General features: G+C 46.4%; 1 long non-coding RNA gene across 3 annotated transcripts in view; it reads right to left on the minus strand.

The window, feature by feature from the left end:
• The window catches only part of LOC121097382, a 74,921-nt gene that overhangs the window by 20,372 nt on the left and 38,059 nt on the right, over positions 1–16,490 (minus strand). For 2 of the 3 annotated variants that reach the window (XR_005830934.1, XR_005830936.1), the window contains 3 exons: positions 13,694–13,892; positions 11,606–11,790; positions 4,847–5,073 (listed from right to left, as the gene is read on the minus strand). This is a non-coding gene — a long non-coding RNA (uncharacterized LOC121097382). Of the gene's footprint in view, positions 1–384; positions 5,074–11,605; positions 11,791–13,693; positions 13,893–16,490 lie in introns of those variants that run through there. The other variant, XR_005830935.1, reaches the window with a different exon arrangement.

The raw sequence follows: 16,490 nt of genomic DNA on the forward strand, positions 1-16,490 counted from the left end.
AAATGAAATTGCTGTGAAGTAAAAGGAACACGTAATGCAAAGGATTCAAATGGATTTCTTTACTTGCAATGACTGCTTAATTCTGAATGACTTCATTATGAAACTTCACGGTCAGACACTGGCAGCACCAAGTAAGGTGCTCTGAGGGTGCCTGAGTAACTTCTGTACCCTCACAGGCAGGCTCAGAACTTCTACACGTATTGATACAAGTGTCCACTGTGCCCTGTGCTCAAGACTTTCAGAAATGGTGTAATACTGGTGCTTTTCCTTGGCTGGATGACACTTGCTGGTATTCAAGGTAGTCTGTGACTGTCACAACTAGACCCACTACTTGAGCTTTATTTTCACCCACAGTGGTAAAAAGAAATCCCAGAAACTACGAACTTGAATTAAAGCAGTTTAATCCAGCCTTGCCCACGACACTCGTCACATGCATCTTCTGCAAACGCTCAGCGGGTAAAGCTTCATGAGACTGACTGCAAGCCAAACTTGTGATTGAATCTACCCCGTATTCAATTTTGCCCTAGATCAAACCCTATTTTACAGAATATTAGGTAGTCTTGAGCAATGCTCAATAACTTCCTTCAGACTTAGGTCTTCATGCAGGACATCCTCTACCCGCCCACAAAATTGAGTATTTAACTGTTTTGCAAAATTAGGACCTACATCCTACAGCTGTTCAGTGTCTGCTCACATCAGTTCATATCTGACCTATCTGACCATCATTCTTTTACTCATCTTGTATTAGTTATATTACTTTGATAATATAAAATGATCTTATATTAGTTTCTCATAAATATAAATTGCATTAAAAAGCCAAACCCTTCATTTCAGTTAAGGTTCCTAAGTGACAGCATTACACTTCTCTATCTCATCATTTACAAAAATCCAGGCACTTATGAGCAAGAAAATGAATAATTAAGAACATAATAAATCATATACTTCCCACTTAATAAACACATTAAAAAGTAGAAAGCGCTTTTCACCTCCATGTAACAACCCAATTACAATTTCAAGGGCAGCTTATGGGCGGAGGTGGCTTTATTTCTCCCTCGATGTCAGGACTTCCATGTCTGTGCCCCCCACAGCCTGGAGGTAGGGGGGCTTGTTCCCTCCTGCCTCAAGAGGCTGTTGAGAAAATGTAGGTAAAGCATAGGGAGGGAGGGAGGAGAGCAGGGCCGGCTCTTTTCCAGCTGCAGCACCTCTCCCAGTGACCCGTGGCCGTGTCCTCACATGCCACCACCCTGCCCCGGCTGTAGGAGCGTGGTCTGTGAGCATTTCTGGATGCTTAGGGCCAAGTGAGGACAGACAAGACAAGGCTGGTTTGGGGCACCGAGCTCCTTTCCCCTTTCAGGGAGAACACAGCAGCTTTCTCTGGCGGCGTGAGACAAAGGGCAGCCTGTCGAACATGCGAAGGATCTGGGACATCATGGAAAGGAGGAGGAATGTTTCATCGGAAAGGCTACCAGGAATTGTTCTAAATGCACTGCAGCCCTTCATAAAGCTTGTTGGTCTAAAAAATACATTTCAGACCCTCAGAAGTAAAAGCAGGGGCTAAAGAGGCTTCATTTTTCATTTGAGCCATTCCCGTAATTGAAGATATATATAAATTTACCCAGACAAAGCTTTAAGAAGTATCATTGACTAATGTGCGTATTAGGTTTAGCTGAGTTATCCTTTAATTAAATCAGATGACTGGTAATTGGCTGAGAGCAGTGAAGCAGGAATACATGAAAGACCTTTCTGTTTTGAACGTGCTGTACCAGTTAAAGGATTGCAACAACACACTCATCCCTACGGGCAAACAAAAACATCTCTGTGAACTGTGATACAAACTGCTGCAACAGACTGCAAGGGTCACCCTAGCCTGGCTGGGAAGAGATTTATGTTTTAACAAGCTACTGAAGGCAGAAAGAGGCTCTCTGGAGGCCAGTTCTGCATTCCCAACTGGGACTCACCCTTACTGGTGAGCACTTATGGACACTGCTAGAGCCAGCTGTCATAAATATGGGCAAAAATAAGCTGGTTTTTTTCTCTCTGAGCCAAAACCATAGCTCCTGTTGATCACTGTGGGAGCCTGGTCTGGAAGGGTACAGCCAGTATCTCTGGGCCAGGCAAATTTCCTGCAAGAAGGAACAGAAACTGTAGGGAATCTCTCCTGCTTCCAAGAGTTAGGCATATGCAATAGATTTCTTTGATGCTGCCATAATAAATTATAAAGACTACATTCTCATCTCACTGATGAAGAGGATTTCTTTTTTAAGTTATTACTGTTGGACAGTTTCATTTTGCAGTAACAAATCACTCCTAGGCAGACAGGGTAAGGACTATGTGCTGGGTAATTTCTGTCTTTCACAGGACTGTTTGGGATAGCTTTGAACAAGAGTTTCCAGTGTGGCATGATGAAGCATTCAAACTGAATTTAAAAATGAATCATTTTTATACCACACTTAAGCCTTTTGAAGAAAGCTTGCTAAAAGGACTGAGTGATGTGATCACACCTAGGTAATAGGACCGTGTTCTCACTTAGCAATACAGGTGCAGTTCCAGCAGACACAAGAAAAGATAGAAAATTAAATAAATGGGATAAATCTTGCTTTGCTTCCTCAGTTCTCACCCAGACAACCCTCCCAGCCCCCAGCCCAAGCCCCCTTTGGAAAGGAGCCTGGGCCATACACACATGCTGGTGTGCTTCCCATGTCAGCAACATTAGTTTGGAAAACTAAACAAAAAAAAACAACCAACCACAAAGCAAGCCAGATGGGAACCCTGATTGCTTGCACAGGGCAGCCATCCTCAACAGAATCGCCTCTTAATCATTCATCTCTTGTAAGCCCTTTTCATAAGCAGATGGAAAATGAGAAAGATAGCCAAGTGCGGCTTTGACAGCAAAGAGCTTATTAAAAATGATGGGAAGGTTACAAAATAAAACACCTTGTTAAAAAGAAGGGACAAGTCCTTACGGGAGCCTGCCACCGCTCCTGATTCATCAGCACATTTCCTAAGGCAAAGCTGCCCCGGCACTCCCTAACAGGACACAACGAGCGGTGATGGCAAAGGTTGCTGGATTCATGGCCCAGAGGTGGGAAAGGAGTTCCTCACTGTGGCACAGCATGAGCTGAATGAATCTCCAGGGAAACTGCAGCCTGACCTAGGAAACGCCTGCTCAAGGGACCACGACAACAGCAAGTAGGTGGCAGGAGGGATGGGCAGCCCACCGATCCTGCCCTCGCTGCGTCTGGTTGGGGCAGCACCGAGTGCAGCCCCTCCACACTGTGCTATGGCCCCAGCAGCAGAGATGGGGACGTAATAAAATTGTGCCAGGCAGCAGGAAAACGGCATAAACCGTTTAATACTTCTCCACGGGCAGGCTATGAGCAGCTTGAGTTACTAACATTATCTCCAAAAAGAATTTAAAATAAGTCAAAGTAACCTTACATGTTTGCTGAGCAGGGTGGGAAAGACGGTGCTCCCTGAGCGCCCAAAGCCAAACACTGTGCCTGGCTGGTGATCCAGTGCACCTCCCTCACGTGATCCCTCCATGCCTGGGATGCTGACGGCAATCCTCAGACTTTCCAAAACGAGACCCAGCCGAGCACATTTCCACTGCATGGCCCAGCAGTGAAGGCTTGTTCTTCAGCCTTTGCTGTGCCAAAATCCAACAATCCTGCCAAGCAATTCCTTGCTTCACAGAAATTTCAAAGCACGTTAATAATTCTGCAAAAAATCTGCCTCGGAAATCCATTCTGGTACCGTTGAACAGGATCGGGTTTGATCGGCTGCTATTTTATCCCCTTATTTGCCTGAATTTCTGCTAGCCTGAGGCAGACACCACCATTCCGTACCTGCTCCCAGCCAAGGTCACACAGCCCATCAGTTTAGCAGGGCTGTTGGTTAGTTACTACTCTAACGTCTCAACCATTTCACCAGCTGCTTCTCAATAACTTTTATTTCATCTTTTTCCCTTAAGTGTACACTGGGTTTTATTATTTCTTTCTAGTCTCATAAGCTGCTGCAGGTTAAATACCTTCCCCTCGGAATCAGGCTATAGATCCCACAGCAGAAGTTACTAGCAGTTATCAGATAATGAACCTGATCAGCCGAACGCTGCTCTAACATAAGCTTTTCAACAGATTAGCCACCATAAATTTTAATCACTCAGAATTACAATCATGCTAAGTTGGCCTTGAGCTGTGGCTGCACCGTGGGAGGGGGATATTTAAGAGCAGTGTGTGCCTTTCAGAAGGGCCTTTTGAAAACAGGTGAATTACAGCCCCTACCTAAATTTAAAGATAAAAGAGGAGGAGAAGGCAGGGTAAAAGCACATGATGCTAGCAAGCTCAACAACAAGTCCCGTGGTGCCCAGTGGTACGCGCCAGCAAAGGGATTTAAACAAAGTTTGGTCCGTTCTGCTAAAGAGCATCCATCCACAAGACTCAATCCTGTTCCAAAGATAATTTACAGCTTCTATTAAAATGAAACAACTCCATTGCATTCAGTCCTTGCCTCAACTATTGCAGTAATTTAATATGGGGGTGGGTTTTTTTTTTAAAAAAAAACAAATTGTCATTTTCAATTAAAGGGCATTTGGGGCTGTTCCAGGGGCTTCTGTTGGGTGTTACTCAGGTGAGAAATCTCTACCAGCACCAGAGCAGCATCAGTCCTTCCAGCTCCAGAGCCCAGTGGCTGGGTACGCACCCCAGGTACCAGGACCTTTCCGTAGGAGCACTGCCAGCAGGATCCTGAGAAGACCCTGAGGTATAAGCTGTGCAGATATTTCCAGCCCACGTGCAGCTGCCAGGAGCAGTATTACTCACCCTCTGGTTAAATCACAGTATTGTTTTACCTCGTGGTATTGTTTCAGAGCTCACAGGAACCTTTGGCAGATGGCCATTTCACAGTTCCATGAAATCCGTCTGTTTGCCACGGCGTACTCTTGCTTCAGGCACAATCCCAGCAATTTTAATCTTTGTCCTTTTTTCTGGCATTCAGATAGGCTGTCTTTCAAAAGCACTGGAGTTTCATCTCAGGGTATCACCTTCAGAGCTTTCAACTCAGCAGAAACAACTGTAACTTCAAGAAGACAGGGATGAGTAAACCCGTGAGGAACCCATACCATGTCGTTAACTGCTACAGAAACCCCAGTTTGCCCTCAAGTTAACGGAAAATATCCTAAAACCTGGTGATCTTTCTGAAGTTTGCTCTGTCTTTTTTGAGCTGTGCCACAGACAACTGGATTTTTGGACCTTTCCCAGCCCTCTCCCAGGGCAGGTCCTCCAGGGAAGGGGAAAGCAAAGCAACAGGGATGTTCAGTAGCGGGGCAGGAGAGATCCAGGAGCAGTCCTGGGACCAGTGGGCTCCTGTCACACCTCCTGGGACACTTTGAATGCAGCCCTCGGCTGTCAGATTCCCCCAAGTAATCTTCACAAAAAAAGTGCAAAAGTAAGCCCATGTCTATAAAACATTTGTAAGTGGTTTGTATTTTGCTTTTCTCTGTGTGTACTTGGTCCAAGAGAAAAGGTTCACTATGCGGCACTTCTACACGTGCTAGTTCTTGCTTTAGGGTCTATAACAAATTTCCAGTGCAGATGTGGCTTACACTGCAATAAGGAGGATTCAAAGACTCTTGAGAAAAACACGCTCACAAGGCAGGGAAGGGCCGACAGAGGAGCAGACCCCGATGGGAGGCTGTACTCAGTGTCCTGGGGGACCTGGATGAGACCTGGTGCTGTGGCTCTGCCCAGTTTGTGTCACCTCTTGCTGGGGTGGAAGCTTATTTGGGATTTATTTAAGCACTTATTGCAATGTAGCAGAGATGCACGTCTCCTGCTAGCACGCTGCAGCTACTGTATAACCACCTGAGTAGTGAATGTTGTAAAGACACCCTGTCGGTCACAGACCTAAGGACCTGCATGCATCAGGGGTAAGAGGGTGCTGTGACAAAGGACCGACAGGCTGCTTGTGCTTTGCAGGGTTTCTGTTAGTCCTGGCAAGTACCAGGCACCAAACTGAGATGCCTCCAGCCTTGCAGCTGTGCTGGGACCAGCTTCCCAGCCACACAGGGGAATTTACAGTAAATACAAAAAACTGGCCCCATATGGATGGCTTGCTACTTGCCATATTTAACTTTTATTATGAAAATAAGAGGAGAGAAAACAAGGGCTTGTGCAATGCAGACCTGTGGATTTAATCATCCTGGCTCGTTCTTTGTTTCTTGCCCTGTCCCTGCCTCAGTCGGTTCCTGGCACGGCTCCTTCTCAGCCTCTCCCTTTCCCCACAGCTCCCCCACACCCTGCCCATCACTCACCTGACGTCAGCCTCCATCCCACCAGGTTTAAACCATTACTAAAGTTAACTTCTCCCGAGCGCCCACCTGCAAGCAATGAGCGGAGGGCCTGGGAAGTGGCTTTCAGGAGCTGCTGGTTCTTTGTGTGGAGCAGATCTGAAGCAGAAGACTTAAACTCAGATCTGGGCTCCAGAGGCAGCACAGGGCTACCAGCCAGTGTGGGACAGAGTCACTGCGCCTCCTGTTCTTCCACTCACCCCCTCTGCTATTTGATTTTGGGGAAAAACACATTTTCTAGCAGAAGAGTAAGGTGATGCTGCTTTAGCCCAGCTCCGGCAGGGAGCCTGTATCTGCACCCCCTTCTCGGGAAGCTTTACCCCACACATCCACTGTTCGTCATGAGGCACAGCCCCAGATTTCCCCCCTCAGGGGACTCGGGGAGCCACTCTGGGGTTGCCCGGGTCCCCGCAGCTCCCGCTCGCTGCTGTACTTCTCAGGAAGGAGGGATGCAGCAGCCACACCAGTCGCATCCCTGCGGTCACTGGGGCCTGGGTACAGCCCAGCAGCGGGCCAGGAGACTCTCTCAGGGGCAGTTTTCAGGCTCAGGCTGACCATGTGCCAAAAAACCTTGCTGCACCAGTGCACAGATGTGCTAACACCATTCTAAAATAAATAAAAATAAAATCCCATTTTGTTTTCTAACTGCCAAACTATCTTATTTCTGGAATTGGCTCTTGGTTTTCCATAAAATCCAACCTGTGTAGGGGCCAATGATGGAAAAAAATCAGCAGAAACCATCTCCACGCTTATCACCAGGCTGAGAAGTCACTGCCCTCAGCTAAAGCACCACCTGGCCCCGATAACAGCCCCCACAGTTCTGCCAAAGACAGTCCATTAAAGCACCAGGGCTGAGTGGGAAAAGGTTTTCCGATCATATTGTGTTTGAGACTTTGAAGGTTTTCCATATTCTAGGAAGAAAGACAGGCAAAAATGTCTGTGAACTGAAAATATCAAAAAGCCTCTCACAACCTGGGACTGATTCATTCAAGCTGGAGCCCTGAAAAATTATTGAACATTTTGATTTTGCCTTTGAAAATATTCTACTACACAGAAATACTGGCACGGAAACTTTTTTTTTTTTTTTTACTTCAAAAGTCAAAATATGATTATTTCCATTATTTCAAAACAATTCTTTTTAATTTAAAAAGCTGTCATTTTTCCCTGTGCAGTGTCTTGGCATTTCCTAAATTTCTTTATCATTCAAATGTTAATAATCCAAATAGCTCACAAGCTTTATTTTTAGTTTGCAGAGATTAAACATCCTTCACACTGATGGATCTTCTAATGTTTTACTTCAGTTCATTCATTTTCCTCCCTTAGTGAATAGCAGACTACTCAAATCAACACAGCTTGTTAGAAAGAAGACAAAATGCCTATTAAATTATCAAATGCATTTCTCATCAGAGTGCAGCTATCATTCTCTGCAAAGAAAAACTATAGCTTAATTGACTTCCTAGCAAAAGCAATGTTTAGACAGATGGTACTGAGAATCATCTGACTGTTATTCTTTAAATTGCCATGTTTAAGTGACAGGGACATTTGGGAGACAGAAGTAGGCAGGAGCGGGCGCTGCAGCAAGGGACAGCCATCCCCCTCTGGCCACTGCCTGCCCTGGGGGGCAGCTGGCATCACCCCACAGACCCCGGCAAAACCCTTCCAAAGCAGCTTGCTGGCTCACCCCTGGCTTTGTCGAAGACTCCTGCAAGCTTCACGGAGACTTTGTGCCTGGGTGGTGGGGCTCAGTGCCCCATAGGGCAGCGCACAGCTGGGCAAAGAACGGGGACTGCTGGCTGGGATGTGGGTGCAGCCAGGTCTTTGCTTAAAAATGGTTAATGAGCTTTTTCAGGGGGGGGGGTGGGTTGGGAAATCCTGAAAAGAATGAGTCTTCCACCCAACTGTATCAAAAAAAAGGTTTCTGAGGGTGTGAGGTGGTATGGAGCTGGCAGGCTGTAACTGAGCCAGCTGAGCATCCCTGAGCACCTGCACGTCCAGCTGGGAGCAGGGCAGCCAGCGGTTTGGCTGCTAGCGCAGGGACCCCAAAACCTTCCTCCCAGGAGCCTGCACCCCCCTCTGCCACGTGCAGAAATAGCCTGAAGAATTTCCCAGTAAGGGACGACTAATTACTGCTTGTTCATCTGAAAACTGAAGATACTGCAGAGGTAAGTTAAGCTTTAAGGCAGGAGAGTTAAAAAAGAAATCCTATTACTAACCTTTCCAAGTTAAAAAGGCCCATTCATAAAGTGAAGATCAACACTCTGCTCATTAACAGGCTTCTGTGGAAACCAAGTCCATTTGCTTCAATTTTTTTAAACGTCATTTTCATTATTTTGGTATTTGAGCTTTATATATAAACAAGGATTTGGTTGTCTATTCAAATGATATAAAAAACAGAAATAAAAATAAATCCTGAACAATTTCAGGCTTGTGACCTTTGCGAAAGTGCTGGTCTTGGTGATCACCTCCAGAACTTTTTTCTATGATAAGAAAACGGAAGATGTTCCTTCAAGTTACATTCTCTTAAGAAGCTTTTCAGAGCAGGAAAGATTCCTGCCTGTAAATCATTTAGGCTTAGTCTTGCTGGGAAATTGAGTGGCAGAATCAATGGCAAGCACAGAGGAACAGGAACATTTTGGGATCGCATGCCATCCTGCCCTTCTCCTGCCATGTTTCACCACAGAAGCTGCCAGAAGAGCCTGTTGAAGAGCTAAGCACATTGCTTAGAACTGTCTCCCTGCAAAGCAGAGGGGAAATCCTGTAAATGGGATTTTAGGAACACTTGGAGCCAGACTGCGGCTGCTGAAACATTTGTTTGGCAACGTGATTGCTTCAGTGAGCATCAGGACACGCACCCAGCCAGCAAAGGCGCTTAAGCTAGGAGTTGGTAATGGGAGGCAGGGTTATAGGACAAAAGAACTGGCTGCTCACCTGGTAGCCAAACCACCCAGGGGCTCTTACGGTGCACCAAGACAAAGCTTTTGGAGTGGCCCAGGGAGCAAGGCAGAAAGGACCCTGGAAACTACTCCAAAAATCTATCTACACACTTCACAGCAGCTTTGGCTACTCTAATAAGAGTCTGGTCTGATAAAAGCCATGTGTGGTTTTGCAGTACAAAAGCCTAGCTTACCTGGGTTTGCAAGATAAGGGCCCGGGCATCGATTTTTCTTCAGGGTGGATGTATCTTTAATGTTAATATCAGAGCAAACACAAGGTGTTGCAGCCAGGTCTCATGGGCGGGAGGTTGCTGAGCACCGCTGGATGTGGGCTGAGGAACACTGGGGGCAATGTGAGGCTGCCCTGGCTGGAGTAGCCATCACCTGGGTCCCGCTGGACTCTGCTCTGATGGAACAAACCAGAGTGGTGCCACGTGCTCTGCCCCACAGCGTGGAGAGGGCTCCAGGGTGGGAAGGCAACACAGAAGCTGTCGCCCTTTAAGAAACCTCCCTCCCTCTGTCAATCTGCCCAGGCTGTAGTGAAATATCGGAAAAGGCTAAAAGACTTGCTCGGAAGGCTTGTGACACCCTTTTCTTTTCCTAGTTTTGCCCTGTCTATCAGTGACGTTGCTAGCGGGCCCATCCACACAAGTAGGCATGGGCTCCTGGCTAGAGATTGCAGGGACCTGACATCCAGGCTGCTTTCCTCATCCCAAGTCCCAGCAGAAAACACTTGCCAAACAGGGTTTTCCTTAAACAGGAGCTCTCCCCATCTGTGACAGCAATAACAAAACACAGGAGAAGCACCATCTGTTCATCTAGACGGGTACCAGTGGTACCAGTTGTCACTGCAGCAGTTGTAGCCTTTAATAAATACATACTAGTCCGTTTCTTTAAATATTGGGAATGGGCCTAACCATAGAATTGCGGTTACGGTGGATTTATTGTTATTTATGTTGCACCAACAGCCTGCCTTTGGTAATGAGCATCACAGGCTGATACAAGAGCTTGCACAGCAGCGCAGAGCGATGCAATGGAATCCTTTGTGCTCAGCTTCCCACCCCTTGCTCCGCACTCAGGGCTAGCAGAAGCGTGAGATCTCACGGAGGTGCTCCTGCTTGGAGCATCACCACCAGCACCCTGGAAAGGAGAAAGTCCTCTCCAGCAGCTTTCCCCTGTGGCTTTATGGGCACAAACCAGGTCTTTCACAGGCACCTCCCATACCCACAGCCCTGCACACACATCCTTCTGCAGCACCACCTCTTTTCCTTGACCCCAGCACTCCCACTGCAGTGAAGTTGGATTGTTTTCTAGTTTTACAAACGTCATCAAATGCCACATGGGCTGTAGCTATTTTGGAGTAGAGGAAAATGAAGGTCCATCCTCTACACTCAGCCTCACCAGCCAGAGCTACACCTTGGGGCTTCTGCTCGCTGCTTTTGGACTCCCTGGAGTTGGCTGTAGGGCAAAAGCTGTTTTAATGGGACTTTTCCTGGCAACAGCAGTTTGTCCTGAATAGAGATGTGGGATTAATAACCTTGCTAAATCCTTGGCTCTTTTCCCAAATCTTGTCTGGAAACCACATGCTGGAGCTGGACTCCAGTGGCATGTGAGGGTGTCACCCCCAACTACTTTACAGTTTGGGGCAAGTGTGGAGTATTACTGGAAGAAAATTTGGGTCCCAGCACCCAAAGCCAGGAGCAGTGGGGCCAGCTGTGCTCTCAGACACTGCAGTTTTCCTTGCTTTGCTAGCAGATGGTACCTTGAATGGTACCTCAGGCTCTTGAAATAGGTAACATTTTGTTGCCTAAGCCGAGAATGCTGGTATGAGTTCTTCAGATAGGAAGAAAATACCCACGTATGGAGCTGTGTTATATGTTTTTTAAGATGGTGCAGATCACCAGGGAAAGAGAGGGCTCTAAGTGAAACCATTTCATTGAAGGTAGCAGGGATTGCTGAACGGGGCTTGCTTTCACCTGACAGCTGCTGAGCAGGGATGGTCATAGGAGCGTGCAGCAGCTGAGGGGGTGTGTATCCACCCAGCCTGCTCACTAACGCCAGACCCACCAGATCAGCGTGTGGGCACGGCCTCACTGCTGGTTTAGTCAATAAACCCGACTGGGTAAAACTACCAGGATGTTTATTACAAATAGTACTTGACAGGATGAAATTAGCACATAGATGCTCTTATGTTGGTTAATGAGGTCTGAAATATAATCCTATAAATCATCAACAACAGCCATCTGGTGACAGACAGATGAAAAGAGAAGCAGGTGATTATAGCACATCCACATCACTGTGGTGACAAGGATTTAAAATAGCAGCATACCTTTACAGAGGACAACTGGGTAGATTAGGAAACGATCGGTTATGTGTCCTGCTTGCAGTTTCCCTTGCAAGCAGACATCATGCTGAGAAGCTGGAATGCAACCCAGGGCTGCTGAAGCCATCAAGCCTTGCACCACATCCAGATGTGTGGAAGGGTCCAGAACAATGGGTCCTTGAATCACGCTGCTGAATAAGAAAGATCTGGTTACGCTGTCCCTTCCTTCAACAAACGAGAAAAAAAGTTGTGTCTGCTCTGTTGGAATGGTCTGGCTCTGGGTTTACACAGCCAAATAGGAAGGGAGGTCTCCAGGTGCTTCCCAGCCCTGACTGGGCAGGCTTCAAGGACCTATAGAAATGCCCTATTTTGGTACCCATGAAAATAAAGGAAAATGATAACCAGACTGGAATTGTTGAGCAATTATAAGAAATGCTGCATTAATTTGGAATATTTATTGTCCAATAGAATTTCTCATTCTCACAATTTAGGAGGCAGTCAGGCTTTCCACATGTACATCTATTTTTATCCAAGGTCTATAGTAAAACACAGCAGGAGTGAGTAAATTACTTTATTACAGCAATTTACATTTACTGTCCATTATTTTTTATTTAGGAAGTAAATCTACTTGGAAGACAACCACAGGTAGCAGAAGAGCAGGAGGTAAGAGCGTGGGGAAAGCATCACAACATCCCTCCGTGTACAGCAGGATCACGGCTGCAAGCACATCTCTGCAAGCAGTACTTAGTAGCTGGGCTTGTTTTATGGGCACGCAGATCTCCTCTTTTACTACCCAATTCAGAGCCCACATAAGTGTCAGGAACAAGTGCCAGGACTCTACTTATTTATTGATTTTACCTATTTACAACCCCCAGTCATCACCTGGGGTTGTGCCTGACTGCTCTAGACAGCCCCCTCCCACCCGCCCCTCCTAGGAAGCATCGTGATCTTTCGATCGAGGATGAATAAGCAACTCCTGACCCGTTTTCTCACACAAGTCCTTGTCAGAGGAGCCGAATATTCTTCCCTGTAGGCTGGGTTCTGGGAGAGAAGTATAGTGCAAACATTTAATAAATGACTAAATGCTCCGTAAATATGATAGCCCTAAGTCTTTTCTCACTGCTGCTTGGGCTGTGCTTTAAATAATCCTACGATGGAGTTTTAGAATGTACATACATATTTAAGCTTTCTCCTATTTTGTATCCCACTACGATCTGCTGTATAGTTGTGGTTTTTACTTCAATTTTAACAGTGCTCATTTGGTTTTCCCACCTATGCAAATACACTGCTAACACTTCACCTCACCTCTATAGCTTCAGTGTTCAAGACCATCCTATGACAGTTCAAGATTTGCTGTGGTGACTTTCAAAATAACAGTTATATTTGCCTATTTCTTATATTCTCCTCAGTCCTTTGATATTTTAAGTCACATCAGTCTCCCATTTGGGACCAAACTCTCTAGGTTGGGTGCTGCAAGTATTCCCCTCAGAGCCAGTCAGGAAACTTAGCAGAATGCACGCGAGTTACTCATATTCACCAAGGAAACAACTGTGCTATGGAAATCTGGGATGAAGGACTATCTCATCTAATAAACAATGCTCATTTCTGCAGCAAAGAGCAGCTTGCTGATGCATTGCTTGATTTTAGTGTAAGGTTATGTTTTACTGCCTCCACATTATGAGAATGAAATAACATTCCAGGTCTCCAAGAACCAGCATGTGACAGCACCACCTGGGAATATGCCTCCTGCTCAGCGAACTGGGAGTTAGTTCAGAAGAAAACCAAACACAGGCAGGAGCATAAGAGGTTTCATCTGTACTCTGAGTAGTTTTTGAAGCATGCTCTCTTGCATGTTGCTCACTGAAATGATTTGCAGATGACTGTTATATTGACCATGACAAAAAGAGGTTCACAAAAAGCCAGTATGAGATCATGGAAATAGTCGATGGGGACATGAGAAGCAAAGCAGGAAGCCCCCTTGCTTAGCACTAATAGGTAAAAATAAAAAAAAACCCAACTAATAAGCAACGTGGACAGTTACAGTAATCCTCAGACACAGGCTCTGGAGTAGATGTTAAGTGCACAACTACTTACCGTGTAACAACAAGTGAGGGAAGGCTGATCAGATTTCTCATATGAACTGGCACAGAAGAACAGGAAACCCAAGAAGAAAACAAACGTTTGTGACGTGTAAAGGCGCTGCTGGAAAGCAGACCTTCAGCTGGGGGTAGAGCTGCAGCAGAGCAGGTACCTCGGTTTCGGCTGACGCAATTCTGCTTTCTGTAACCCTCGGCTGCAACAAGGGAAGAAATCAGCATGGGAAATGTTTGACAGGTGACAGCATGGGAACAGCTTGACAGTTCCAACGAGTTCATTTTGAGAAGACATGGCACTCAGACTTCTGGACTATAGAAAGGATCTAACTTACAACACCAGGACTGTTTGGACTCCTTGTGGTGAATGCACCGTCAGCAATGGCAGGAAACATCTTTGAAAAAGCTGGGCACTATTTCTAAGCATAAGGCACAGAGTGAAGCACATGATCTAAACTTACATTTCTTTAATATCTAGCTATCGAACTGCCTTCCAGCCCACAAATAATAATAGATTTTGCTTGGTCACTTGCTCTGCTGATACAACCGCGTCACTTCCTACATATAAAGTGCAGCGATGACTTTGCTGCTGTAGTCACTATCCTTTATAGCGGTAGTAACGTGCCATAAGATCAGCCTGCAAGCATTCATCGCAAGTCTCTTAATACCTTGTAGTCACCCCATGGAAAAGATTACATTTGCAAAAAGATGCAGGGTTTTAAAACATTGCCGCATCTCTCAGTCTATGAACACAGGGTATTCCCAAGTCAGCTTTGTCATAGAAAGCAGACATGCCATTCAAAGAAACAGCAGCCCGCCTCATTTATTTTTAGAGGTAACTAAAAAAGGAAGACTTCCCTTGATGTACGACTAGGGAGGAGAAGGATTCTGCTCAAATCACTGATACCGTGCATGTGGTAAGGCTGCTGAATGACGACAGCACTTCTAACAAAAGCGTACCCTGACCTACTAAACAAAGCACTGTGGCAATGACCCAGCCGGACATGGAGACAAGCCTTGCCTGGTGCGTGGGACATGGGAGAGCGCTCGCTCCCCACACAGAGACCACCCTTGGGCACAGGAAGGCACAGCACCCCAGGGGTCTCATGCCTGGGATGCCACTACTGCAACAGGCATCATGTCTGCCAGCTATCCCCTGTCAACATGGGGTTGGGATGTGCTCTGACATCCCTGGTCCTTACAGAGGTCTGATTCAATTCTTCTGGCCTTCCATAGGATTTTCTGTGGGCTCCATCCTCCAGAACAGACTACTGCTGTTTTGCGAAAACTGTATCTTTAAGTATTTGATCACACGACATGAAAAGGGTCTCAAGTCCATAGCAGCTCTCAAAGCGACATTGACTGCATCTGCTAGAGGTAAAAAGGCAGATACTCAAAGCACACTGATGGCAGAATATTTAAGCAGGTTTAGAAGCTTATCAGGGATCTCAATTTTGTGACTTGTTTTCATATTTCCTCCATAAGTCATGTGTCAAAAAAAAGAATGCAAATAAACAATGAAAAAGATATTGAAAATACTATTTCAGTCCAGTAGTAAGATGAAACAATACTGTGGAAGATTAATTTCACCTCAGAGCATGCTGAGTGATGACACAAATACTCATTTCAAAAGATGCAAAAGGCATTGTGCCCCAAAAGATGGAGTGTGATTATGAGCTTAATGGGTTGTTTAACTTGATAAAGTGCCAGTTTCTAAATAGAAACAGTGCTTTAAATATTTATTCAAATTTTGAACAATCTCCCATTTTTCCCTTGGCTAAAAACAGACACCACAAAAATGCATTTTTCCTTAAGCATCCAAAAACGTTGATACAGAAATTAAGCAGGAGGAGGAAAATTCAGTAAAATTTGAACTTATTTGGGTGCCTTTTAGTCAAAGCAGTGAAGTTTCAGTGCAGATCCCAGCACCTTGTAAAACACATACCAACCAACAATGAGATTAGCCTTCTGCCTGTAGGCTTTCCAATGGCTCACACATGAGCAGACACGGGTGGGGGGGATGTCTTTGCCATGCATCCCCATCACCCCAACGCCTTGCACCAAGTGCCAGCAGGGCCACTGCCACAGCCCAGCATCACCTCACCAGCTCCTGCCCTTGCCCAGAGAAAGGTGCAGGCAGGACACACCAGATGCACTGCATCCCACCATCTGTGCACTAACCCCACCGGGCAGCGACACTTTGCCTCCTGTCACACCTTCCACATTGCTGCCCTCTCCCATCTGCTTTAGTCTCCATCGCTATTTTACTCCTTTCTCATCTCCAGCCTCTGGGTGGTTCAGAACATCCCCTGGCTTGGTGGCTTCCCTTCTGTCCACAGGCACACAGAAAAACCTACAGATGTCCATCAAAAGGGGCTGCAAACACTTGGAAGAACTAGAAGGGAGATTGCAAACAGTACTGTTGGAAGCCAGGCCAAGGCCATTGGCTGCTATTTTGCCACCTCGGAAAGGACAAGGTAAAACTCAGAGGGGTGGCAAGAAGGTCTGAGGGCCCCACAGCAGGGCCCTGGTACAACAGGGTCACCCCCACCATGAGGGCTCCCCAACCTGCCTCTAAAACACCCGGCACCCAGGTGCTGTGGGAGCAGCACGCTGATGGCACAGGAACGTTCCTGGTGGCTTTAGCTTTGATCTCATGAGGGCTGGGTCACCCGTGTTGACCAGCTCACACTCCCGATGCCGCCCTGCTGTCCCCTGGTGGGCTTCGGCCAAGGACCAGGGTGCTTCGCAGTAGCCCCGCTCCAAAAACCCAGGAGGATTTTTCCTTCCCAAGTAGT

This window comes from Falco naumanni, chromosome 14 (assembly GCF_017639655.2).
Source record: "Falco naumanni isolate bFalNau1 chromosome 14, bFalNau1.pat, whole genome shotgun sequence".
In the NCBI taxonomy this organism is placed as follows: Eukaryota; Metazoa; Chordata; class Aves; order Falconiformes; family Falconidae; genus Falco; species Falco naumanni.